A 25,817-nucleotide genomic window follows, 5' to 3' on the forward strand; every position below is an offset into this window, starting at 1 on the left:
AGTCCAGAAAAGTGAATTTTAACTAAAAACTAATAAAAATATTCTAAAAACTAACTAAATCATACTAAAAACATACTAAAAACAATGCCAAAAAGCGTACAAATTATCCGCTCATCACAACACCAAACTTAAATTGTTGCTTGTCCCCAAGCAACTGAAAATCAAATAAGATAAAAAGAAGAGAATATACTATAGACTCCAAATTATCAATGAAACTTAGCTCCAAATTAGATGAGCGGGACTAGTAGCTTTTTGCCTCCGAACAGTTTTGGCATCTCACTTTATCCTTTGAAATTCAGAATGATTGGCTTCTTTAGGAACTCAGAATCCAGATAGTGTTATTGATTCTCCTAGTTAAGTATGATGATTCTTGAACACAGCTACTTATTGAGTCTTGGCCGTGGCCCAAAGCACTCTGTTTTCCAGTATTACCACCGGATACATACATGCCACAGACACATAATTGGGTGAACCTTTTCAGATTGTGACTCAGCTTTGCTAGAGTCCCCAATTAGAGGTGTCCAGGGTTCTTAAGCACACTCTTTTTGCCTTGGATCACAACTTTATTTCTTTCTTTTTCTTTTCTTTTTCTTTCTCCCCTTTTTTTTTTCTTTTTCGTTTTTCTCTTTCTCTTTTTTTTTTCTTTTTTTTTTGTATTCACTGCTTTTTCTTGCTTCAAGAATCATTTTTATGATTTTTCAGATCCTCAGTAACATGTCTCCTTTTTCATCATTCTTTCAAGAGCCAACAATTTTAACATTCGAAAAACAAGAAAATAAAGAACAAGGAGATTAAAGAACGGGTCCACCTTAGTGATGGCGGCTTGTTCTTCCTCTCGAAGGTCTTATGAAGTGCTTGAGCTCCTCAATGTCTCTTCCTTGTCTTTGTTGCTCCTCTCTCATGATTCTTTGATCTTCTCTAATTTCATGGAGGAGAATGGAGTGTTCTTGGTGCTCCACCCTTAGTTGTCCCATGTTAGAACTCAGTTCTCCTAGGGAGGTGTTTAGTTGCTCCCAATAGTCTTGTGGAGGAAAGTGCATCCCTTGAGGCATCTCAGGGATCTCATGATGAGAGGGGTCTCTTGTTTGCTCCATCCTTTTCTTAGTGATGGGCTTGAGGTCATGCCTTCTCAGTTGAACCGGCTTCCCTCTTGAATTTCTCTTCCATTGGGCGTCCTCTTCACAGATATCTATGAGGACTTGGTCCAACCTTTTGATCAACAGTTGACCCTTCTTCATGGCCACAACTTCATAGAAGTGGTCTTGATGCACCCTTGAGATGAATCTCTCCATCTCTCATGACTCGGAGGTAGAAGCTTTTGCCTTCCCTTTCCTCTTTCTAGAGGTTTCTCCGGCCTTGGATGCCATAAATGGTTATGGAAAAACAAAAAGTAATGCTTTTACCACACCAAACTTAAAAGATTTGCTCGTCCTCGAGCAAAAGAAGAAAGAAGAGAGTAGAAGAAGAAGAAATGAGGAAGAAGGGAATGGCTTTGTGTTCGGCCAAAGAGGGGGAGAAGTGGTGTTTAGGTGGTGTGAAAATGAAGGAGTGAAGAAGGGTTTATGGGGAAGAGGTGTTGAGGTGATTGGTGAATGGGTGAAGAAGAAAGAGGGTGGTGGGGTTGGTGGGGATCCTGTGGGGTCCACAGATCCTGAGGTGTCAAGGAAAAGTCATCCCTGCACCAAGTGACAAGAAAATTTGCGTTTTGTGCCAAATCTGGCGTTAAACGCCGGGCTGGTGCCCATTTTTGGCGTTTAACGCCAGGTTCTTGCCCTTTCCTGGCGTTTAACGCCAGTCTGGTGCCCCTTTCTGGCGTTAAACGCCCAGAATGGTGCCAGACTGGGCGTTAAACGCCCAACTGCTAGCCTTACTGGCGTTTAAACGCCAGCAACATCTTCCTCCAGGGTGTGTTGTTTTTCTTCCTGTTTTTCATTCTGTTTTTGCTTTTTCAATTGTTTTTGTGACTTCTCATGATCATCAACCTACAAAAAACATAAAATAACAAAGAAAAATATAACATTGGGTTGCCTCCCAACAAGCGCTTCTTTAATGTCAGTAGCTTGACAGATGGCTCTCATGGAGCCTCATATTTTCTCAGAGCAATGTTGGAACCTTCCAACACCAAACTTAGAGTTTGAATGTGGGGGTTCAACACCAAACTTAGAGTTTGGTTGTGGCCTCCCAACACCAAACTTAGAGTTTGATTGTGGGGGCTCTGTTTGACTCTGAGTTGAGAGAAGCTCTTCATGCTTCCTCTCCATGGTGACAGAGGGATATCCTTGAGCCTTAAACACAAAGGATTCTTCATTCACTTGAATGATCAGTTCACCTCCATCAACATCAATCACAGCCTTTGCTGTGGCTAGGAAGGGTCTAAGGATGATGGATTCATCCATGCACTTCCCAGTCTCTAGGACTATGAAATCAGCAGGGATGTAATGGTCTTCAATCTTCACCAAAACATCCTCTACAAGTCCATAAGCTTGTTTTCTTGAATTGTCTGCCATCTCTAGTGAGATTCTTGCAGCTTGCACCTCAAAGATCCCTAGCTTCTCCATTACAGAGAGGGGCATGAGGTTTACACTTGACCCTAAGTCACACAGAGCCTTCTTGAAGGTCATGGTGCCTATGGTGCAAGGTATGGAAAACTTCCCAGGATCTTGTCTCTTTTGAGGTAATTTCTGCCTAGACAAGTCATCCAGTTCTTTGGTGAGCAAAGGAGGTTCGTTCTCCCAAGTCTCATTTTCAAATAACTTGTCATTTAGCTTCATGATTGCTCCAAGGTATTTAGCAACTTGCTCTTCAGTGACATACTCATCCTCTTCAGAGGAGGAATACTCATCAGAGCTCATGAATGGCAGAAGTAAGTCCAATGGAATCTCTATGGTCTCATTTTGAGCCTCAGATTCCCATGGTTCCTCATTGGGGAACTCAGTGGAGGCTAGTGCACGCCCATTGAGGTCTTCCTCAGTGGCGTTCACTTCCTCTCCTTCCTCTCCAAATTCGGCCATGTATATGGCCTTGCACTCTCCTTTTGGATTTTCTTCTGTATTGCTTGGGAGAGTACTAGGAGGGAGTTCAGTAACTTTCTTGCTCAGCTGTCCCACTTGTGCCTCCAAATTCCTAATGGAGGATCTTGTTTCAGTCATGAAACTTTGAGTGGTTTTGATTAGATCAGAGACCATGGTTGCTAAGTCAGAGGTGTTCTGCTTAGAACTCTCTGTCTGTTGCTGAGAAGATGATGGAAAAGGCTTGCTATTGCTAAACCTGTTTCTTCCACCATTATTGTTGTTGAAACCTTGTTGAGGTCTCTCTTGATCCTTCCATGAGAAATTTGGGTGATTTCTCCATGAAGAATTATAGGTGTTTCCATAGGGTTCTCCTAGGTAATTCACCTCTTCCATTGAAGGGTTCTCAGGATCATAAGCTTCTTCTTCAGATGAAGCATCCTTAGTACTGCTTGGTGCATTTTGCATTCCAGACAGACTTTGAGAAATCAAATTGACTTGTTGAGTCAATATCTTATTCTGAGCCAATATGGCATTCAGAGTATCAATCTCAAGAACTCCTTTCTTCTGATTTGTCCCATTGTTCACAGGATTCCTTTCAGAAGTGTACATGAATTGGTTATTTGCAACCATTTCAATTAGTTCTTGAGCTTCTGTAGGCGTCTTCTTCAGATGAAGAGATCCTCCAGCAGAGCTATCCAAAGACATCTTGGATAGTTCAGAGAGACCATCATAGAAAATACCTATGATGCTCCATTCAGAAAGCATGTCAGAGGGACATTTTCTGATTAATTGTTTGTATCTTTCCCAAGCTTCATAGAGGGATTCTCCATCCTTCTGTCTGAAGGTTTGGACTTCCACTCTAAGCTTACTCAATTTTTGAGGTGGAAAGAACTTTGCCAAGAAGGCATTGACTAGCCTTTCCCAAGAGTCCTGGCTTTCTTTAGGTTGTGACTCCAACCATGTCCTAGCTCTGTCTCTTACAGCAAAAGGGAATAGCATAAGTCTATAGACCTCAGGGTCAACCCCATTAGTCTTGACAGTGTCACAGATTTGCAAGAATTCAGCTAAGAACTGATGAGGATCTTCCAATGGAAGTCCATGGAACTTGCAATTCTGTTGCATTAGAGAAACTAATTGAGGCTTAAGCTCAAAGTTGTTTGCTCCAATGGCAAGGATAGAGATGCTTCTCCCATAGAAGTCGGGAGTAGGTGCAGTAAAGTCACCCAGCACCTTCCTTGCATTGTTGGCATTGTTGTTGTTTTCGGCTGCCATGGGTTCTTCTTCTTTGAAGAATTCGGTCAGGTCCTCAACAGAGAGTTGTGCCTTAGCTTCTCTTAGCTTTCGCTTCAAGGTCCTTTCAGGTTCAGGGTCAGCTTCAATAAGAATGCTTTTGTCTTTGTTCCTGCTCATATGAAGGAGAAGAGAACAAGAAAGTGTGAAATCCTCTATGTCACAGTATAGAGATTCCTTGAGGTGTCAGAGGAAAAGAAAAATAGAAGACAGAGGTAGAAAATTCGAACTTATCAAGAAAGATGGAGTTCGAATTGTGCATTGAGGAATAGTGTTAGTCCATAAATAGAAGGATGTGAGAGGAGGGAAGATGATTTTCGAAAATTAAGTAAAAGAATTTGAAAACATTTTGAAAAACATTAATTAATTTTCGAAAATAAGAGTGGGAAGAAATCAAGTAATTTTTGAAAAAGATTTTGAAATTAGAAGTCAAAAAGATTTGATTGAAAACTATTTTGAGAAAGATGAGGTTAAGAAGATATGATTGGTTTTAAAAAAAAATATGTGATTGAGAAGATATGATTTGAAAACAATTTTAAAAAGATTTGATTTTAGAAATTAATGACTTGCCTAACAAGAAAAGATATGATTCAAACATTAAATCTTTCTCAACAGAAAAGGCAACATACTTGAAATGTTCAATCAAATCATTAATTGTTAGCAAGTATCTTTGAAAAAGGAAAGAAATTGATTTTGAAAACATTTGATTGAAAAGATTTGATTTGAAAAAGATTTGATTTTGAAAAACTTTGAAAACTTGAAAAAAAATTGATTCGAAAACAAAATCCTCCCCTTTGTGCCATCCTGGCGTTAAACGCCCAGAATGGTGCACATTCTGGCGTTTAACGCCCAATGCACTACCTTTTTGGGCGTTAAACGCCCAACCAGGTACCCTGGCTGGCGTTTAAACGCCAGTCTGTCCTTCTTCACTGGGCTTTTTGAACGCCCAGCTTTTTCTGTGTAATTTCTCTGCTGCATGTTCTGAATCTTCAGTTCCCTGTACTATTGACTTGAAAATAGAACCAAGATCAAATAAACAATGCATGCAAGACACCAAACTTAAAATTAGACACTAGACTCAAACAAGAAACATAAAATATTTTTGGTTTTTATGATTTTTATAAATTTTTTTTGTGCTTTTTCGAAAATTATATGAAAATAGAAAATAAAGGTTTCAGAATTCTCAATTTGATTTCCAGGAATCATTGCAATGCTAGTCTAAGACTCCGGTCCAGGAATTAGACATGGCTTCACAGCCAGCCAAGCTTTCAAAGAAAGCTTCGGTCCAAAACACTAGACATGGCCAATGGCCAGCCAAGCCTTAGCAGATCATTGCTCCAATAGCAAGATTGATAGAAATCAACAAGCTATTGTGATGATCAGTTGAAACCTCGGTCCAATAAGATTAGACATGGCTTCTCAGCCAGCCAGATTTCAATAGATCATCATGAAACACTAGAATTCATTCTTAAGAACTCTGAAAAAATACCTAATGTAAGCAACAAGATGAACCGTCAGTTGTCCATACACAGAACAATCCCCGGCAACGGCGCCAAAAACTTGGTGCACGGAATTGTGATCATCAATGGCGCCACAGACTTGGTGGGCTCATTGCAATCTCAACTCTCTATCACAACTCCGCACAACTAACCAGCAAGTGCACTGGGTCGTCCAAGTAATAAACCTTACGCGAGTAAGGGTCGATCCCACGGAGATTGTTGGTATGAAGCAAGCTATGGTCACCTTGTAAATCTTAGTCAGGCAGACTCAAATGGGTATAGATGATATATGAATAAAACATAAAGATAAAGATAGAGATACTTATGCATATCATTGGTGGGAGCTTCAGATAAGCGTATGAAGATGCTTTCCCTTCCGTCTCTCTGCTTTCCTACTGTCTTCATCCAATCCTTCTTACTCCTTTCCATGGCAAGCTTATGCAAGGGTTTCACCGTTGTCAGTGGCTACCTCCCATCCTCTCAGTGGAAATGTTCAACGCACCCTGTCACGGCACGGCTATCCAGCTGTCGGTTCTCGGTCAGGCCGGAATAGAATCCAGTGATTCTTTTGCGTCTGTCACTAACGCCCCGCCTGCTAGGAGTTTGAAGCACGTCACAGTCATTCAATCATTGAATCCTACTCAGAATACCACAGACAAGGTTAGACCTTCCGGATTCTCTTGAATGCCGCCATCAGTTCTTGCCTATACCACGAAGACTCTGATCTCACGGAATGGCTGGCTCGGTTGTCAGGCGAGCACTCGGTTGTCAGGCGATCAACCATGCATCGTGCATCAGGAACCTAAGAGATAAACACTAGAGCCTTGTATGCTTGTAGAACAAAAGTGGTTGTCAGTCACTTTGTTCATAGGTGAGAATGATGATGAGTGTCACGGATCATCACATTCATCAAGTTGAAGAGCAAGTGATATCTTGGACAAAGAACAAGCGAAATTGAATAGAAGAACAATAGTAATTGCATTAATACTCGAGGTACAGCAGAGCTCCACACCTTAATCTATGGTGTGTAGAAACTCCACCGTTGAAAATACATAAGAACAAGGTCTAGGCATGGCCGTGAGGCCAGCCTCCCAGTGATCAAAAGATTCAAAGATCTCCAGATGATCTAAGATCCAAGATGAAAATACAATAGTAAAAGGTCCTACTTATAGAGAACTAGTAGCCTAGGGTGTACAAGGATGAGTAAATGACATAAAAATCCACTTCCGGGCCCACTTGGTGTGTGCTTGGGCTGAGCAATGAAGCATTTTTCGTGTAGAGACTCTTCTTGGAGTTAAATGCCAGCTTTTATGCCAGTTTGGGCGTTTAACTCCCATTTAGGTGCCAGTTCCGGCGTTTAACGCTGGGAATTCTGAAGGTGACTTTGAACGCCAGTTTGGGCCATCAAATCTTGGGCAAAGTATGGACTATCATATGTTGCTGGAAAGCCCAGGATGTCTACTTTCCAACGCCGTTGAGAGCGCGCCAATTGGGCTTCTGTAGCTCCAGAAAATCCACTTCGAGTGCAGGGAGGTCAGAATCCAACAGCATCTGCAGTCCTTTTCAGTCTCTGAATCAGATTTTTGCTCAGGTCCCTCAATTTTAGCCAGAAAATACCTGAAATCACAGAAAAACACACAAACTCATAGTAAAGTCCAGAAAAGTGAATTTTAACTAAAAACTAATAAAAATATACTAAAAACTAACTAAATCCTACTAAAAACATACTAAAAACAATGCCAAAAAGCGTACAAATTATCCGCTCATCACTTATCCAGGTGCTTGATAATCAACTCCGCATGTTTCTCTATATTTTTTACACTGATCCTCATATCATGTATGCATTCTTTCATGAGAAGTTCAAGAGCTGATGGTTCTTGATATGAATAAGGATATGGTGGCTCTTGATACGAGTAAAAAAAAGATGATTCTTAATATGAATAAGGAGATGGTGGCTCTTAATATGAATAAAAAGAGGAAGATGGTTCTTGGTATGTATATGGAGATGGTGGTTCTTGATATGAATATGGAGATGATGGTTCTTGATAGATGGAACATAGAGCACTGAAGTTTCTTTGGTCTTGACTTTTCCAACCAAAATTTGGGTAGTTCCTCCGTCCACAATAATATGAATCACTCATTGGGTGTGAGTAGTAACCCATGTGATCTTTCTCCATTATTTTTCCTTAGCATAAAACACCAAACACAATTAAACGCACCATGTGATAAACAGAAAAGCAAAGAAAAAAGAATAGAAAGAATTTTATTTTCATTTTTTTAAATATATATATTTTCAAAAAAATAAAATAAAGAAAAAAAATGAAAATAAAATAAAATATAAAGGAAAAAAAATAAAAGAAAAATAAAATAAAGAGAATAAATTGAATTATTGAAAAAAATAAAAAAGCGAAAATAAAAAAAATAAAAAAGAAGAAAAAAAGTTTTAGTTTATTTTTAAGAAAAATTAAAATTAAAACTAAATAATAACATAAAAAGAAAAAAAGGAAAACAGGGGAGGGGAACGAAACTGAAAGGAAAAGAAAAAGAAAATAAAAATAGAATTTATTAATAAAAGAAAGCTAATTGAAAAAGAAAAATTATCTAATTTAAGTAATCAAATAACTAAGGCAACACCAAACTTAATTTCAAAAATTAAAAAAAGAAATAAACTAGGTTACATTAAAAAATTTATAGAAATAAATCAAGCAAAACTAAAGCAAAAACGCCTAATCTAAGCAATCAAACAACTGGCAGTTGTCAATTACACTCAATTCCCGGCAATGGCACCAAAAACTTGGTGCGGAGTTTATAACCCACAAACTAACTGGCAAGTGCACCGGGTCGTACCAAGTAATAACTCAGGTGAGTGAGGGTCGATCCCACGAGGATTAATGGATTAAGCAACAATGATTGAGTGATTGGCTTAGTCAGACAACCAGAAAGTGGTATTTGGGTTTCAATTACATTAAACAGTAAATTCAAAGAATTAATAAAGCAAGCAGTAAACGGGTTGTGAAATATATGGAGAAAACAGTTAAGGTTTTAGAGATGTTTATTTTTCGGATTAACTTTTCTTACCAATTATTTTAATCATGCAAGATTCAATTCATGGCAAACTATATGTGACTAAACCCTAATTTCTTAGACTTTTTTTTGTCTCCTCTAACCTTCTTCAACCGCCAACTCCTTGGTCACTTGATTCCAATTAGAGAGTTAAGTTCAAAACTAGTTTATGTGCCACAAAAACCCTTATTATCCTAATATAAGAGGATTATATGTCACGTATCCCGTTAAGTCCAGATAATTAGTTATTTAGGAGAATTTGTTTTCAAGCTGCTGTTCAGGTAAATTGCTTTTCCAAGTTTTACAAGAACTCAATTAGAATAAGGGTTATACTTCCATCCCACCCAGATTCATAAGATGAAGAACAAAAATAATTCTTGAAATTGAAATCAATACATGAATTAAAATAGAAAAGTAATAGTATTAATCCATAGAATAAAGAGATCCCCTAACCTTAACAGTGGAGGTTTAGTTGCTCATGGTTTAGAGAGAAAACTAGGGTTCTCTAAAACTGTTAAGTGCGGAATGAGGTAAGAGAGAAGAGGTGAGCTCGAAGGGCGGATTCTTTTTCCTTTTATATCTAATCCTAATTAATATAAAATATATTTTCTAAAACTAAATAATATCTTTTCCTATTTGTAAAAAAAATAAAAGTTTAAATCAAAATATAAAACAAAATCTTTGAATACTTCTTTTTGCGTGGGAACCATAGCAAATACTAGTATTGGCGCCTAACTTCACATTTGTGAAGTTAGACATTGCCATGGCCGAATGGAATTGCTGATGGCGCCTAACTTGGTGCAAAAATCCATCCTAGCGCCAAACTTCATGATTGTGGTGCCTAACTTCTTTTTTGTTTCCCTCCTGGCGCCTAACTTGAAGAATGGGGTGCCCAACTTGGTCTCAGAGTCCTTCCTGGCGCCTAACTTGGGTTTTTGGCAGCAAGCTTTTGGAGAATTTGTGCTTCTGGCGCCTAACTTGAGAAATTCCAAGTTAGGCACCACCTTGACCGTACCAAATGGGAGAGAAGTGTATACTATTATATATTGTTGGAAAGCTCTAGAAGTTATCTTTCCAATTCCACTGAAATCACATCAATTAGACCTTTGTAGCTCAAGTTATATCCGTTAGAGTGCAAGGAGATCAGGATTGACAGCATCATCCACTTTCATCCTCTTCTTCTATAAAACTCCATCAAATCCATCCGATGATCCGAATGCTACCTGAAATAAACAAAATTGCACACAACTTAAAGTAGCATTCATAGTGGCTAAAAGGTGTTTAAATCTTGATTAAACTTAACAATTCAAATGCAAATTCACTAGGAAAAGATAGGAAAGATGCTCACGCATCACAAGTGCATCGGGTCGTACCAAGTAATACCTCATGTGAGTGAGGGTCGATCCCACGAAGATTGATGGACTGAGCAACTATGGTCGAATGAATTCTTAGTCAGGTGGTGCACGGAATTAAACTTCGTTTAATTGAACCAGCAAGTGAACTGGGTCGTCCAAGTAATACCTGAGTGAGTCACGGTCGATCCCACGAGAATTGTCAGCTTGAATCAAGCTTTGGTTATCTTGTAGATTATAGTCTGGCGGATAGAAAAGTTATTTGTCTGTTTAAAGTGCATAAAAGTAAAATAAAGATAACGTTACTCGGTTGATAGTTAATGAAATGATAAGAAGATGGTTAAGGCTTCAAAGATGTTTTGTTCTTCCGGATTAAGAAAGATAAGATAAGAAAGAATCAAATTAAAGGAAAAGATTTTAAAAGATTTTAAAAAGATATGATTTTAAAATTTGAATCTTGACTTGACTAACAAGAAAAAACCTAATTTATAAATTTGGAAATTAAAGAGGCAAGATTTTCGAAAATTAAAAAAAAGATAAGAAAAGATATTTTAATTTTTTTATTTTTGAAATTAATGAAGAAAGAGAAAAACAACAAACGACACCAAACTTAAATTTTTTAGATCTAAGACACCTAGAATTCGAAAATTGTAAAGAAAAATACCTAAGGACACCAAAATTAAAAATTTTAAGATCAAAACAAGAAGAAAAACAGGAACACTTTGAAGATCATGAAGAACACCAAGAACAAATTCGAAAAATTCAAGGCAAATAAAGAACATGTAGAGGACACCAAACGTAAAAATTTTTGAAAACTAAAGGTACCAATTTCGAAATTTTTTTAAAAGAAAAGATTCAAGAAGACATCAAATTTAAAGATTGACACAAGACTAAAACAAAAGACACTGTTTTTGAAAATTTTTAGGAAAAAAATTCAAGAAATTCGAAAAAGACTCAAACAAGAACAAAAACAAAGACTCAAACAAAAGATCAAGATTAATAAAGAAAAAGAAAGGATTTAGAAATTTTTTTTTTGAAAAAAAGGAGAAAATAAAAGACTCAAACAAAAATTAAAGACAATACCTAATCTAAGCAACAAGATAATCCGTTAGTTGTCCAAACTCAAACAATCCTCGGCAACGGCTCCAAAAACTTGGTGCGCGGAATTAAACTTCGCACAACTGAACCAGCAAGTGCACTGGGTCGTCCAAGTAATACCTGAGTGAGTCAGAGTCGATCCCACGAGGATTGTCGGCTTGAATCAAGCTGTAGTTATCTTGTAGATCTTAGTCAGGTGGATAGAAAATTTGTTTGTTTGTTTAAACCACATAAAAGTAAAATAAAGATAATGTTACTCAGTTGATGGTGAATGGAATGATAAAAAGATGGTTAAGGTTTTAGAGATGCTTTGTTCTTCCAGATTAATCCAATCTCACTGTCTACTCCAACTGTGAATGATTTCTTCTATGGCAGGTTGTATGTGATCAATGCCTTTCTTGAGAGATTGCCAATTCTCCTCTAGGCTGAACACCAGGGTTAGTGCGCATCCATTCTGAATGAGGGTGATGCTCCTGCAGTTCATTCCCCTTGATGATCATACTCAAAATGCCACAGACAATGTCAAATCTTCCAGATCAGGGAATGTTGCGCCTTTGGTTCTAGCCTCTATCACAAAGACTCTAATCTCCCCAAACCTCGGGTGAACTGGTGTCTCGAGAAGTCCCCAACGAAGTCGTGGATTAGCCGTCTAAGAGATGTATAATCAAGCTAGTGGTTCATTGATATCCGATGAAAGACGCTCGCTGAACCCATGTAGAATAGAGATAACCTTGTGCCGGTTCAACTCATTCATAAGGTTGAAGAACGATGATACATCTTAGAATAGAGAGTCAAACATTAATCGAGATAGAATAGTAATACTTTTATTAATCCATAAAACTCAGCAGAGCTCCTAACCTTAACCTAGGAGGTTTAGTGACTCATACTGATAGAAAAATACAATGAATGGTTCAAATGGGTAAAGATGGTCGAAGATCCTAAAACAAGGGTGATCTTCTCCTTTAAATACTAATCTAATAACTAGGGATTACAGGAATAAGATAGGCTTAGGCTTGTAGTGTGAAAATCCACTTTCGTGGCCCACTTGGTGAGTGTTTGGGCTGAACTTGAGTAGTCTCCACGTGCTAGTAGGGCTTTAGTGTGTTTAACGATGGCTAGGGACACCTTTGTGGGTGTTAGACGCTGGCCACCTCTTTGTGGCGTTGGACGCGTGGACTTGGGTAGATGGCTGGCGTTGAACGCCAGTTTTGGGCCTTCAATTTTGAAGCAAAGTATGAAGTATGATACATTTTTGGAAAGCTCTGGATGTTAAATTTTCATATCCATTGAGAATGCTCCATTTGGACTTCTGTAGCTCTAAAAAAAATTCTTTCGAGTGCAAGAAAGTCAGATCCTGACAGCATCTGCAGTGCTTTCTCTGCCTTTGAATCAGACTTTTGCTCCAGCTCCTCAATTTCAGCCAGAAAATATCTGAAATTGCATAAAAACACACAAAATTAAAGTAGATTAAAAAATGTGAATTTTGTACTAAAACCTACGAAAACTTAGTAAAACTTAAATAAAATATAATAAAAACTATATGAAAATGATGGCAAAAAGCGTATAAGATATCCACTCATCAGAACACCAAACTTAAACTGTTGCTTGCCCCCAAGCAACTAAAAACAAAGTAGGATAAAAAGAAGAGTAAGATACAATAAATCTCAAAGTTTCCAATGAAGCTCGGTTTCAATTAGATGAGTGAGACTAAGTAGCATTTTGCTTTTGAATAGTTTTGGCATCTCACTATTCATTGAAACTCAGAAGTGTTGGCATCCTTAGGAACTTAGAATCCAGATGATATTATTGACTCTCCTAGTTTAGTTCTTTTTTATTCTTGAACACAACTTTTAGAGTCTTGGCCGTGGCCCTAAACACTTTATTTTTCAGTATTACCACCGGATACATAAATGCCACAGACACTTAACTGGGTGAACCCTTTGGATTATAATTCAGCTTTGCTAAAATTCCCAGATAGAGGTGTCCAGAGTTCTTAAGCACACTCTTTGGATCTTTGGATCACGACTTTAACTGCTCAGTCTCAAGCTTTTCACTTGACACCTTCACACCACAAGCATATAGTTAGGGACAGCTTGTTTGAGCCGCTTAGGCCAAGATTTCTTTTAGGACCTCCTAACCATTGATGCTCAAAGCCTTGGACCCATGCTCTTGCCTTTTGGTTTAAAGCGCTACTGGCTTTTTTCTCTTGCCTTTTGGTTTAAAGAGCTATTGGTTTTTTCTACTTTTTATTTCTTTCTTTCTTTTTCGCATGCATATTTATATTTATTTAATTTTTTCTTTTATTGCAACATGCTTTTTCTTTTTCATTTTTCTGCTTTTTCTTGCTTCAAGAATCAATTTTTCTTTTGGATTTTTCAGATTACCAATAATACTTCTCCTTTTTCATCATTCTTTCAAGAGCCAACATTCTTAATTCCAACTTCAATCATGCACTATTTATTCATACATTCAGAAAATAAAAGCAATGCCACCACATCAATCTCTCAATTCTTTTCAAATAAAACTTTTTTTAAGTAACGTGAGAGATATATGGAACATTTTATAGCTTTAAGACATAGATATAAGTGATCATGCAATAAAAATAAGAGAAAGACAATAAAACATAATGGAAAACAAAAAATTAATATAAAAGCAAGGGATGATGGAACGGGGTCACCTTAGTGACGGCGGCTATCATGATGGCTCGGTCTATGGTCACTTTGGACCAGTTGCTAGTAGAGATGATAGAACGTTGGATGAATTCCAACCATCCTTTAGCTATGGGCTTGAGGTCAAGCCTTCTTAGTTGAATGGGCTTGCCTTGGGAATCTCTTTTCCACTGTGCTCCTTCCACACAGATTTTTGAGAGCACTTGATCCAACCTTTGATCATGGTTAACTCTTCTAGTGTAAGGATGTGGGTCTCCTTGCATCAAAGGCAAGTTGAATGCCATCCTCACACTTTTCGGATTGAAGTCCAAGATTTTTCCTCGAACCATGGTGCTCCAATTTTCGGCACTTGGGTTCACACTAATGTCATGGTTTTTCGTGACCCATGCATTAGCATAAAATTCTTGCACCATTAAGATCCCAACCTCTTGGATGGGATTGATTAGGACTTTCCAACCTCTTCTGCAGATTTCATGTCGGATCTCCGGATACTCATTCTTCTTAAGCCTAAAAGGGACCTTAGGGATCACCTTCTTCTTTGCCACTACTTCATAGAAGTGGTCTTGGTGGGCTTTGGTGATGAATCTCTCCATCTCCCAAGATTTTAATGTGGCGGCTATGGCCTTTCCTTTCCTCTTTCTAGAGAGTTCTCCGACCTTGAGTGCCATAAGTGGTAATGGAAAGTAAAAAGCAAGACTTTTCCAACACCAAACTTAAAGCTTTGCTCGTCCTTGAGCAAAAATAAACATAAGAGAAGAATGGAGTAGAAGAAGAAAATAGAAGGAGACAGAGGGAGAATGAGGGCTCGACCAAGAGGGTTTGAGAGTGTATAAAGTGTGTGTATGAAGCGTTAGTATGAGGGGTATTTATAAGGTTAGGGTAGGGTAGGGCTTGGTCATGAGAGGGTTAAATGGGAGGAAAATTTGATTTTGAAGTGGGTGGGGGTTGGTGGGAGTTATGATGGTTTTGGGAAAGAGGTATGGATGTGATTAGTTAAGGGTTTATAGGGAAGAGTATGTGGGGAAGTGTGAAAAGAAGAGAGAAGAAGGTGGGGTAGGTGAAGATTCTGTGGTACCCACAGGTCCTGAGAGGCTAGGGAATTCGAATTCCCTGCTCCCCTTATGGGCGTTGAATGCCCATCTCATTCTCCATAGTTAGCGTTCAACGCCAGCTTCCTGCCCTATTTAGGGCGTTGAACGCCCAGGAGGGACCTCCTTTCTGGCATTCAATGCCAGGTCTTCTACTAATTTGGGCATTGAATGCCCAGCCTTTGCTCCATGGATGGCATTCAACGCCAGCTTGCTGGTCTTATTGGGCATTGAACGCCCAGCAGGGACACCCTGTGTGGCGTTCAACACCAGGTTGGTTACTCTTGGTGGGCGTTGAATGCCCACTCTGCCTTCCTTGTCTGACATTCAACGCCAGCAAGACACTCTATCCAGAGTGTTCTGCTTTCATCTCTGAACTTTTCTGTCTCTGTTCTGACTACTGCACATGATCATAAACCTAAGGAAATAACTAAGAAAACAAACTTAAGGAATTAAAAGAAATAAAAAAACTAAATATGGTTAGGTTGCCTCCCAATAAGCGCTTCTTTAACGTCGTTAGCTTGATGGTTAGCTCCTTACGGAGATTGATATGGGCTCAAAATTTTGCCCCTTACAATGAACTTTCTTCCTGTCTTCTCATGGTTGAGCTCCACATGTTCTAGAGACAGGATATGACTCACTGTATGTGGTATGACTGGCTTCTTGGTGAAGACAACTCTCATGCCAGGTGAGAGGCCTTCAGTAGGGACTTTCTTGTCCCTCCAGCCTTTAGGTACTTTCTTCTTAGTACCTTTGTTCTCAGTGCTTGTTGATGGCTGCCCAACACTAAACATAGAATTGGTGTTTGGGGGCTTAGTAAAGCTCTGCACTAAAAGAGATGGTTGGAACACTAAGTGTTGCACAGTTATCTCTCTTTTCTCAGAGGGATAGTTGGGGTGAGGCATCTTGAACAAGATGTGATCCTCCCCTAGTTGTAAAATCAGTTCTCTCTTAGCTACATCAATGATAGCATTAGCAGTGGCTAGGAAAGATCTTCCAAGGATGACGAATTCATCCTCATCTTCTCCAGTATCTAAGATTATGAAGTTTGCAGGGATGTAAAGGTCTTTAGCTTTCACCAAGACATCTTCTACTACGCCATATGATTTTTTCATTGACTTGTCTGCCATCTCGAGTGAGATATTTACAGCTTGTACCTCAAAGATTCTCAACTTCTCTATTACAGAGAGTGGCATGAAGTTTATACTTGACCCTAGGTTACACAAAGCCTTCTCAAAGGTGATGGTGCCTATGGTGCAAGGAATTAGGAAGCGTCCGGGTTCCGGAAGCTTTTAAGGTAGCTTCTGCTGAACCAAAGCAATGAGTTCTTTGGTAAGCACTGGAGGTTCTTCCTCCAAGGGTTTTGTGCCAAACAACTTGGCATTTAGCTTCATGAAAGCTCCTAGGTACCGAGCAACTTGCTCATCCTCATCAGAGGCTGAGTATTCATCAAAACTCATGTAATGCAGAAGTGCATGCAAGGGAACCTCTATGGTTTCTATATGAGCCTTGGCTTCCTTTAATTCTTGGATATGGACTTCTTTGTTGGGTGTTGAACACTCAATAAGAACCTTTTCACTGGTGTTCAACACCTGCTTTGCTGCCAATTTGGGTGTTGAATTCAGCACCAGCTTTGATGCCATTGTGGGCGTTGAATGCCCAGTGAGATCCTCTTCACTGGCATTCAATGCCAAGCTTTTAGCCAGTTTGGGCATTGAACGTCCAGTAAGGTCTTCCTTACTGGCGTTCAACGCCCAGTAAGGTCTTCCTTATTGGTGTTCAAAGCCATCTTAGTTTCTCCAGATTCGGCCTCAGCCTCTGTGGTGATGGCCTTGCACTCTTCTCTTGGGTTTACTTTAGTGTTACTAGGAAGAGTGTCAGGAGGAGTCTCAGGGATTTTCTTGCTCAATTGACCAACTTGTACCTCCAGATTTCTGATGGAGGACCTTGTTTCAGTTATGAAACTATGAGTGGTCTTAGGGAGGTTGGAGACTATAGTGACTAAGTCAGAAAGGATCTGTCTAGGAGTTTCCATATGTTTCTGAGAAGATGGGAATGGTGGTCTGTTGTTGAACCTATTTTGGTTCCTTCCACCTTGACTATTATTGAAGCCTTGCTAAGGCTTCTGTTGATCCTTCCATGAAATGTTAGGATGGTTCCTCTATGAGGGATTGTAGGTGTTTCCATAGGGTTCTCCCATGTAATTCATCTCTTCCATGGTGGGTTGGTTAGGATCATAATCTTCCACTTCAGAAGAAGCTTTTTGGGTGCTGCCAGCTGCAGCTTGCATTCCAGTCAAATGCTGAGAGATCATATTGACCTATTGGGTCAATAGCTTATTCTGAGCCAATATGGCATTCAAAGTGTCAACTTTAAGAACTCCTTTCTTCTGAGGGACCCCGTTGTTCATAGGTTTTCTCTCAAAGGTGTACATGAATTAGTTGTTTGTAACCATCTCAATGAGTTATTTTACCTCTTCAGTTATTTTCTTTAGGTGGAGGAATCCACCAGCAGGACTGTCCAATGATATTTTGGATATCTCAGACAGACCATCATAGAAGATTCCTAGGATAGACCATTCTAAGAGCATGTTAGGAGGACACCTCCTAATCAGTTGCTTGTATCTTTCCCAAGTTTCATAGAGGGATTCACCCTCTTTTTGTCTCAAGGTTTGAACTTACACTCTGATTTTGCTCATCCTCTGAAAAGGAAAGAATTTGGCCAAGAAAGCATTGACTAACTTTTTCCAAGAGTCTAGGCTTTCTTTCAAAATTGAAATTAAAAAGAAGATAAGATAGAAAAGGTTTTAAATTAAAAACAAGATAAGTTAGGTAAGAAAGATAAGATGAGGAAGTTAAGAAAAGATAAGTCTTAAATAAAAAAGATTTGAAATCTAAATCAAAAAGATAGTTTTTAATTTTAAAAGATTTGAAATTTAAAATTTAAAAGAAAGATAAGATAAGAAAGAATCAAATTAAAGGAAAAGATTTGAAAAGATTTTAAAAAGATATGATTTTAAAATTTGAATCTTGACTTGACTAACAAGAAAACACCTAATTTAAAAATTTTGGAATTAAAGAGGCAAGATTTTCGAAAATTAAGAAAAGATATTTAATTTTTTTTAATTTTTGAAATTAACGAAGAAATAGAAAAACAACAAAAAGACACCAAACTTAAAAATTTTTAGATCTAAGACACCTAGAATTCGAAAATTGTAAAGAAAAACACCTAAGGATACCAAACTTAAAAATTTTAAGATCAAAACAAGAAGAAAAGCAGGAACACTTTGAAGATCAAGAGGAACACCAAGAACAAATTCGAAAAATTGAAGGCAAATAAAGAACATGCAGAGGACACCAAACTTAAAAAATTTTGAAAACTAAAGGCACCAATTTCGAAAATTTTTTAAAAGAAAAGATTTAAGAAGACACCAAACTTAAAGATTGACACAAGACTAAAACAAAAGACACTATTTTTAAAAATTTGTAGAAAAAAAATTCAAGAAATTCGAAAAAGACTCAAACAAGAACAAAAACAAAGACTCAAACAAAAGATCAAGATTAATAAAGAAAAGAAAAGGTTTTTGAAATTTTTTTTTCCAAAAAAAGAAGAAAATAAAAGACTCAAACAAAATTTAAAGACAATACCTAATCTAAGCAACAAGATAATCCGTTAGTTGTCCAAACTCGAATAATCCCCGGCAACGACGCCAAAAACTTGGTGCGCGGAATTAAACTTCACACAACTTAACCAGCAAGTGCACTGGGTCATCCAAGTAATACCTGAGTGAATTAGGGTCGATCCTACGAGGATTGTCGGCTTGAATCAAGCTGTGGTTATCTTGTAGATCTTAGTCAGGTGGATAGAAAAATTGTTTGTTTGTTTAAAGCACATAAAAGTAAAATAAAGATAATGTTACTCAGTTGATGGTGAATGCAATGATAAAAAGATGGTTAAGGATTCAGAGATGCTTTGTTCTTCCAGATTAATCCAGCCTCACTGTCTACTCCAACTGTGAATGATTTCTTCTATGGCATGTTGTATGTGATCAACGCCTTTCTTGAGAGGTTGCCAATTCTCCTCTAGGCTGAACACCAGGGTTAGTGCACATCCATTCTGAATGAGGGTGATGCTCCTGTAGTTCATTCCCCTTGATGATCCTACTCAAAATGCCACAGACAAGGTCAAATCTTCCGGATCAGGGAATGTTGCGCCTTTGTTTCTAGCTTCTACCACAAAGACTCTAATCTCCCACACCTCAGGTGAACTGGTGTCTCGAGAAGTCCCCAACGAAGTCGTGGATTAGCCGTCTAAAAGATGTATAATCAAGCTAGTGGTTCATTGATATCCGATGAAAGAGAACCCATGTAAAATAGAGATAACCTTGTGCCGGTTCAACTCATTCATAAGGTTGAAGAACGAAGATACATCTTAGAATAGAGAATCAAACACGAATTGAGATAGAATAGTAATACTTTTATTAATCCATAAAACTCAGCAGAGCTCCTAACCTTAACCTAGGAGATTTAGTAACTCATACTGATAGAAAAATACAATGAATGGTTCGAATGGGTAAAGATGGTCAAAGATCCTAAAACAAGGGTGATCTTCTCCTTTAAATACTAATCTAATAACTAGGAATTACAAGAATAAGATAGACTTAGGCTTGTAGTGTGAAAATCCACTTCTGGGGCCCACTTGGTGAGTGTTTGGGCTAAGCTTGAGTGGTCTCCACGTGCTAGTAGGGTTTTAGTGTGTTTAACATTGGCTAGGGACACCTTTGTGGGTGTTGGAAGCTGGCCACCTCTCTGTGGGCGTTGGACGCCTGGACTAGGGTAGATGGCTAGCGTTGAACGCCAGTTTTGGGCCTTCAATTCTGAAGCAAAGTATGGACTATTATACATTGCTGGAAAGCTCTGGATGTTAACTTTCAATATCCGTTAAGAACATTCCATTTGTACTTCTGCAGTTCTAGAAAATTTCTTTCGAGTGCAAGGAGGTCAGATCCTGACAGCATCTGTAGTGCTTTCTCTGTCTTTGAATCAGACTTTTCCTCCAACTCCTCAATTTCAGCCATAAAATACCTGAATTACATAAAAACACTCAAACTCAAAGTAGAATTTAAAAATATGAATTTTCACTAAAACCTATGAAAACTTAGAAAAACTTAAATAAAACATAATAAAAACTATATAAAAATGATGGCAAAAAGCGTATAAAATATCTGCTCATCATCAGGCAAGTAGAAGGGATGTTTTGGGGTTTAAAAGCATCAAATAGTAATTCAAAGAGTAGAAAATGCAAACAGCAAGAATGGTGTGAAATACATGAGAGAAGGTAGTTAAGGTTTCGGAGTTGTTTATTCGTTCGGATTAAGTTTTCTTACCAACTATTTTAATCATGCAAGATTCATTTCATGGTAAACTGTCAGTAACTAAACCCTAATGTCTTAGTGATTTAGTCTCCTCTAACCTAGTTAACCGCCAATGTCTTGGTCACTTAATTTCGATTTGAGGGTGAAGTGCAATTCTAGTTTACAGTGACAAAAACCCTAATTACCCAAAGCTAAGAGGATTATATGTTACATATCTCAATTATTTCAAGTAATTAACGATTTAGGAGGAATTTACTTTCAAGCTGTTGTTCAGGTGAGATATCTCTTCCAAGAATCAAAAGAACGCATATAGAATAAGGGTCATTCTTCCGATCCACCCAAATTCATAAAATTAAGAATGAAAGTATTCCTTGAAACTGAATCAATACATTAATTAAAATTGAAAAAAAATAGTCTCAATCCTTATAAATAAATAGAGTTCCTAACCTTAACCAAGGAGGTTTAGTAGCTCATGCTTTAGAGAGAAAACTAGGGTTCAAAAAAGTGTGTAAGTGTGGAAGTGAGAAGATCCCCCACAAACGATGAATCTTTTTGATTTTATATCTAACCTATTTTGATTTGAAACTAAAATAAAAATAATAAATTCTAAACCTAAAATATTTTTTTTGAAAATAAACTTTACAAAAATAAAAGATAAAACAATAATTAAAAGCTAAATCTAACTAAAGATGCTCCAAGAGTGAAGTTTGATCCGGATTACCTGGTGCTAAATGTAAGAACTGGATTTTTCGTGTAAAACCGTTTTAATAAAATAATTTTAGTGTCCGGGATAGATTCAAAATTTAGAAGTTTTAATTTGAAAATAAAAAGGTGAAAATTGATTTCAATGAATTTTTCTGCGTTGGAAAATGTATCTCTTTCGAAAAGATTTTGTAAACATGTGTACTGGCACTTTAAGCTGGCAGTACCGGCTCTAGTCCATCCAGTATCACGTATTTTGGAAAATAAGATTTTGAAAAACTGGTTTATTATTTTGAAATGATAAAAATAATTTAGAATCGAAAATCGGGTGCTAATTTTAAAGGTTTTGGCCCAAAGTGGGCCAAACAGATAAAAAACGCTGACGAGTTGGACCGAGCTCAAGGCCCAACATATATAAACTCATCAAATGAGCTTTGAGCTCATTTTTCCAGCACAAAGAGAGGGAGAGGCACGGATTGAGAGAGAGAGAAGAGGTGGTGGTACTATTCATCATCACCTTCCAGGAGCCATAACTTGAGCTACGGACCTCTGATTGACAAGCCGTTTACGGCCACACGAAGTTCTTGTCGAGCTCTTCGATTCTATCTAAGCAAACTTGGTAAGAAATCACATCTCAATTCCCAGTTTCTAGCCCTAGAATTCTGTGTTTTTGGGGTCATGGTTTAGAGTAGATTTTGTGATTTTGCTTGTTTAGGTGATCTCTAGTAGCGGCTAATTGTTGAATTTTATCCCTAATCCCGTTGGTTAAGGTAAGATTTCACTAAACCCTTGTGTTTAGTTGTTTGTGTATCTTAGGTTTTGATCTTGGTATATTTATGATGTTAGTTTGAGCTTTGATGGCTTGTTGGTGAGATTGAAAGCTTGTTGAACTCCAATCTTGGTGCGGTGTGCTTTTTGGGGAGCGGCCAAGGTATGGTTTCGGTCTCCTCTCTGTAATATGTAATATTCATGGACACTTAGACTAGTTGACCTTAAGATAGGTTAAAAGGTGTGATTGTATGGTTAATTGTATATAAATGTATGTTTGATGATGATTATTGATGACTTGTGTTGGTGGGTGTTGAGATTTGGATATGGGTATTGATGATGATTTTTTATTCTTGGTTGTTATTGATTATGGTGGTTGATGATGATGGTTGAAAATTATTGGTGTTGATGAGTATTGATGGTGACTGATTATATTAATGACTCATGAGGATTATGAAAATTCATGGTAATATGTAAATGTGCAATGTTTATGATGGATTGGAATTATGAATATGTGACCTATAAATTGATGAATAGACGGTTGGTGATAATGGAGATTATGATGATGTTCTTGAATTATGATGTTGAATTGATGATTGTGTGGAAGAATAACAACTATGATTTGTTGATGTTGCGATCGGATTATTGTGATTATGTGAAATTATGATGAGATAGGGTAGAGGATGCCTATGAGTAGTGGGATTATGTTAAAGTTGATTATGTGGGATTCTTGATGTAGGAATTATGTAAATTGTTGATGATTGAGAATCTTGATTGAGGATTATGTTTTTGTGTTGATTTATGGTGAAAATGTTATGTGAATTAGGTTGGATTTAGACTTGTTGAATGGTTTAGGAGGTTAAGTGATTGAGAAAATGGTTAAAGCAATGCTTGGTATGGATTTTGGGTTGCTTTGGTATGGTTGAAAAGTGTTTGAGTTGGTATTTGGATTGAGAGTTGGTAAAATTTGTGTTTTTAGTGTTTTTGGTAAAAACAAATTTTTGGTGAACTTTGACGAATCATAACTCGAGCCTCAGTTTTCAAATTTTGTTGAAATTTACTTTAAATTAAAGTTCATTGAAAACTCTTTAAACTGATATAAAGTTTGTAAAAGTTAAAATTTTGTAGAGGAATTTATGATCATTCAAAGTTAGGTGTCAAAATCTGAAATTATGCAAAGTTGCAGAATTTTGTGATTTCTAGTATGTGTGCACGCACAGCTTTGTGCGCACACACGTCCCTGTGAATTTTTAAACATGTGCGCATGCACAGCCTTGTGCGTATGCACACACAAGGGAAGGCTGTCTGTTTATAGCGCTAGCACAATCTGTACGCACACATAACTAATAAAGTTTTACAATCTGTGCGCGCGCACAGACCTGTGCGCACACACACGTTGGAAGGTGTACTCTGTTGAGGGCGTTCGCACGCCTTGTGTGGATGAACAGAGTTAAAATTTTTACTACCTGTGTGTACGCGCACCTCTATGCGCATGCACACATTTGAAAACTTCCAGGCCGTGTGCCCGCACACCCCTGTGCTTACGCACACGCCCTGTTTTTCAAACTTAAGTTTTGTTTCAACTATTTCACCTTCTCAACAAGATTGTAAGCTTTTATGACACCATTTTAAGACTTTTGGACTTATTTTTGGGCATTAAAACATGCGAAAGGTCCTAGGAGGTTTGGTTTGATATTATTTTGAAAAGTTAGAGAACAGAGACTTAGGTTTCTGGTGTACTGATGATGGGTTTAGGGGAGTGCGAAAGAAGAAAGATCTACAAATTGAGAAAGTTAACAAACTTGTGAGTTCGGGATAGAAAGTTATGAATTGATGATTGTTGTGATGAGTTGAAACGTGGAAATGAATGATTATGGTTGATGAAATGAGTATGAGTGGAGGTGTGCTAGGAGGAGTGGCCTCTGAGATTGAATACATGATTATGATATGCATTGTTATCCGTCATAAGGGCTGTGGCAGTCTCCCACCTACGTTCGAATGTGAGTCTTGAAGCTGGGCTTCTCACTCATATTATTGCTTGAGAGGACGGTGGTAGGGCACTCTCCCTCGGAACGTTTCCCTCTGAAAGGAGAAGGTGGTAGGGCCTTCACCCTCGGAATTTTCCTCCTGATCATGGCTTTCTCTCTGGTTGCAAGGTGGTAGGGCACTAACCCACGTAATCATGTGGCATCGAGAGGATGGGGGTAGGGCACTCTCCCTCGGAACGTTTCCCTTTGAAAGCAGAAGGTGGTAGGGCACTTATCCCTCGGAATTATTCCTCCTGAGTATGCGCAACAGAGAGACTAATCCGGGAGTTGCCATCCAATTTTTCTGTCGGATTTGGCACAATAACTGACATGTGATATCACAGCCAATAGGACAAACGTTCATCATATGCATCTTCTATATGCTTGCTTGCTTTGTTTACTTGAGCTTGCCTAATTGTATGACATGTCTACTTGCTTCTTGAATTACTTGTTATATATATGAATACTACCTGTGCTTTTCTTGCTTGCATTATCTGTGGTTGTTCGGTGTTGAGGAGGTTTGGTAGGCGGCGGCGATGGGATCGCACAGAGGGTAGGTTAGTGAAGGCTGTGGGACAGCGGTGACTAGTTTTAGATAGAAATCTCCTAAGTTTAGATACCTTATTTATTGGTTAATGTTTAAGTTTTTTATTTAATTTAAGCTTGAATATCTATTTGGTATGAAGTTCTGGGATTGCCTTTGGCGTCCTGGGGTCTTACATCTTACATTACTGGATACTGTTACCATACAGAGAACCTCCGGTTCTCATTTCATAGGTTATTGTTGTTTTTCAGATGCAGGTCGCAACCCACCTCAGTGAGTTGTTTGATGGTAGCAGAGCAGAGGATCTTATTCTATTTTGTTGCTAGTAGGGTTATTTTGATTTGTACTCTCACTTTTGCTTTTACTTTTGCCTGGAGGCTTACTTTGAGAGGAAAAACTTGTATAAGCTGTTTTAAATCTTCTGATTTCTGTATTGTCTGTATATTGCTAGTCGGCTTAAACTCTGCAAGCCGTGGCTAGATTCTTATGCTATTATACTTTTATATTTTGTTATATTATATCTATATCTTATGCATTAAGTTAGTAGCTTCGTGAGTACATTTTGCGCTTTTCAAATCCTGTTTTTGAGTTATTTTCTAAATCGGGCTTCTAGAATTATTACTCCTTCTATATATGTATTTATGTAGGAGCCTTAGAATTGTTGTAACCCTTGATTAACCTTTGCTTTATGGCATGAGGTAAGCCTTAGGGTAATTAGGGTGTTACACTAAATGCCAGCTTTTGCGTTTAGCACCCAAAAGGCCAGAACGCTTCTTTCCAATGCTGAGTTGTTGGCGCTAAACACTAGCTTGGCGTTTAGCACCTTGGTGGACAGCTCCAATTCTTCTTGTTCTTGCCTAAAACTCTGCCAGATTGATCCGAATTTTACCTAAAATGATTGAAATACCAAAACAACTCAAAGTAGCATCCAAAGATGATTTTAACACTAAAAATATAATTAAACTCACTAAATTCTAACTTAATTTACCTAGAAAATAAGCAGAAAATAGGGTAAAGATGCTCACGCATCAAGAGGCAAGAGAGTTGGAACTCATGCAGCTGAAGCAAGGGTTTATGACTGTACAGAGTACACCAGCAAGTTCGAGGAGCTTTGCAGGTTTTTGAGAATTTGTCAGGAGGGCTCAAGGATAACATTATGACTATTGTGGCTTCGTTGAAGATAAGGAGGTTCTCGGAACTAGGGAACAAGGCAAGGGTTGTAGAGGACTGTGTCAAGAAGGTAGCAGTGGTAAGAGAAAATCATGGTGATACCGACAACCGAGGTCATGGAGAGTACTTTTCACCGAGGGGACAGAACTTCAAGAGAGATGG

At 38.1% G+C, this 25,817-nt stretch overlaps 1 non-coding gene across 1 annotated transcript; it reads left to right on the forward strand.

Annotated features, from left to right (window-relative positions):
• The first annotated feature begins 3,770 nt into the window (after positions 1–3,770).
• Positions 3,771–3,878, forward strand: LOC130971162 (small nucleolar RNA R71). Its single transcript, XR_009082397.1, has one exon. It is a non-coding gene; the product is annotated as a small nucleolar RNA R71 (small nucleolar RNA).
• Positions 3,879–25,817: the final 21,939 nt, after the last annotated feature.

Source organism: Arachis stenosperma, chromosome 3 (genome assembly GCF_014773155.1).
Source record: "Arachis stenosperma cultivar V10309 chromosome 3, arast.V10309.gnm1.PFL2, whole genome shotgun sequence".
NCBI classification, from domain to species: domain Eukaryota; kingdom Viridiplantae; phylum Streptophyta; class Magnoliopsida; order Fabales; family Fabaceae; genus Arachis; species Arachis stenosperma.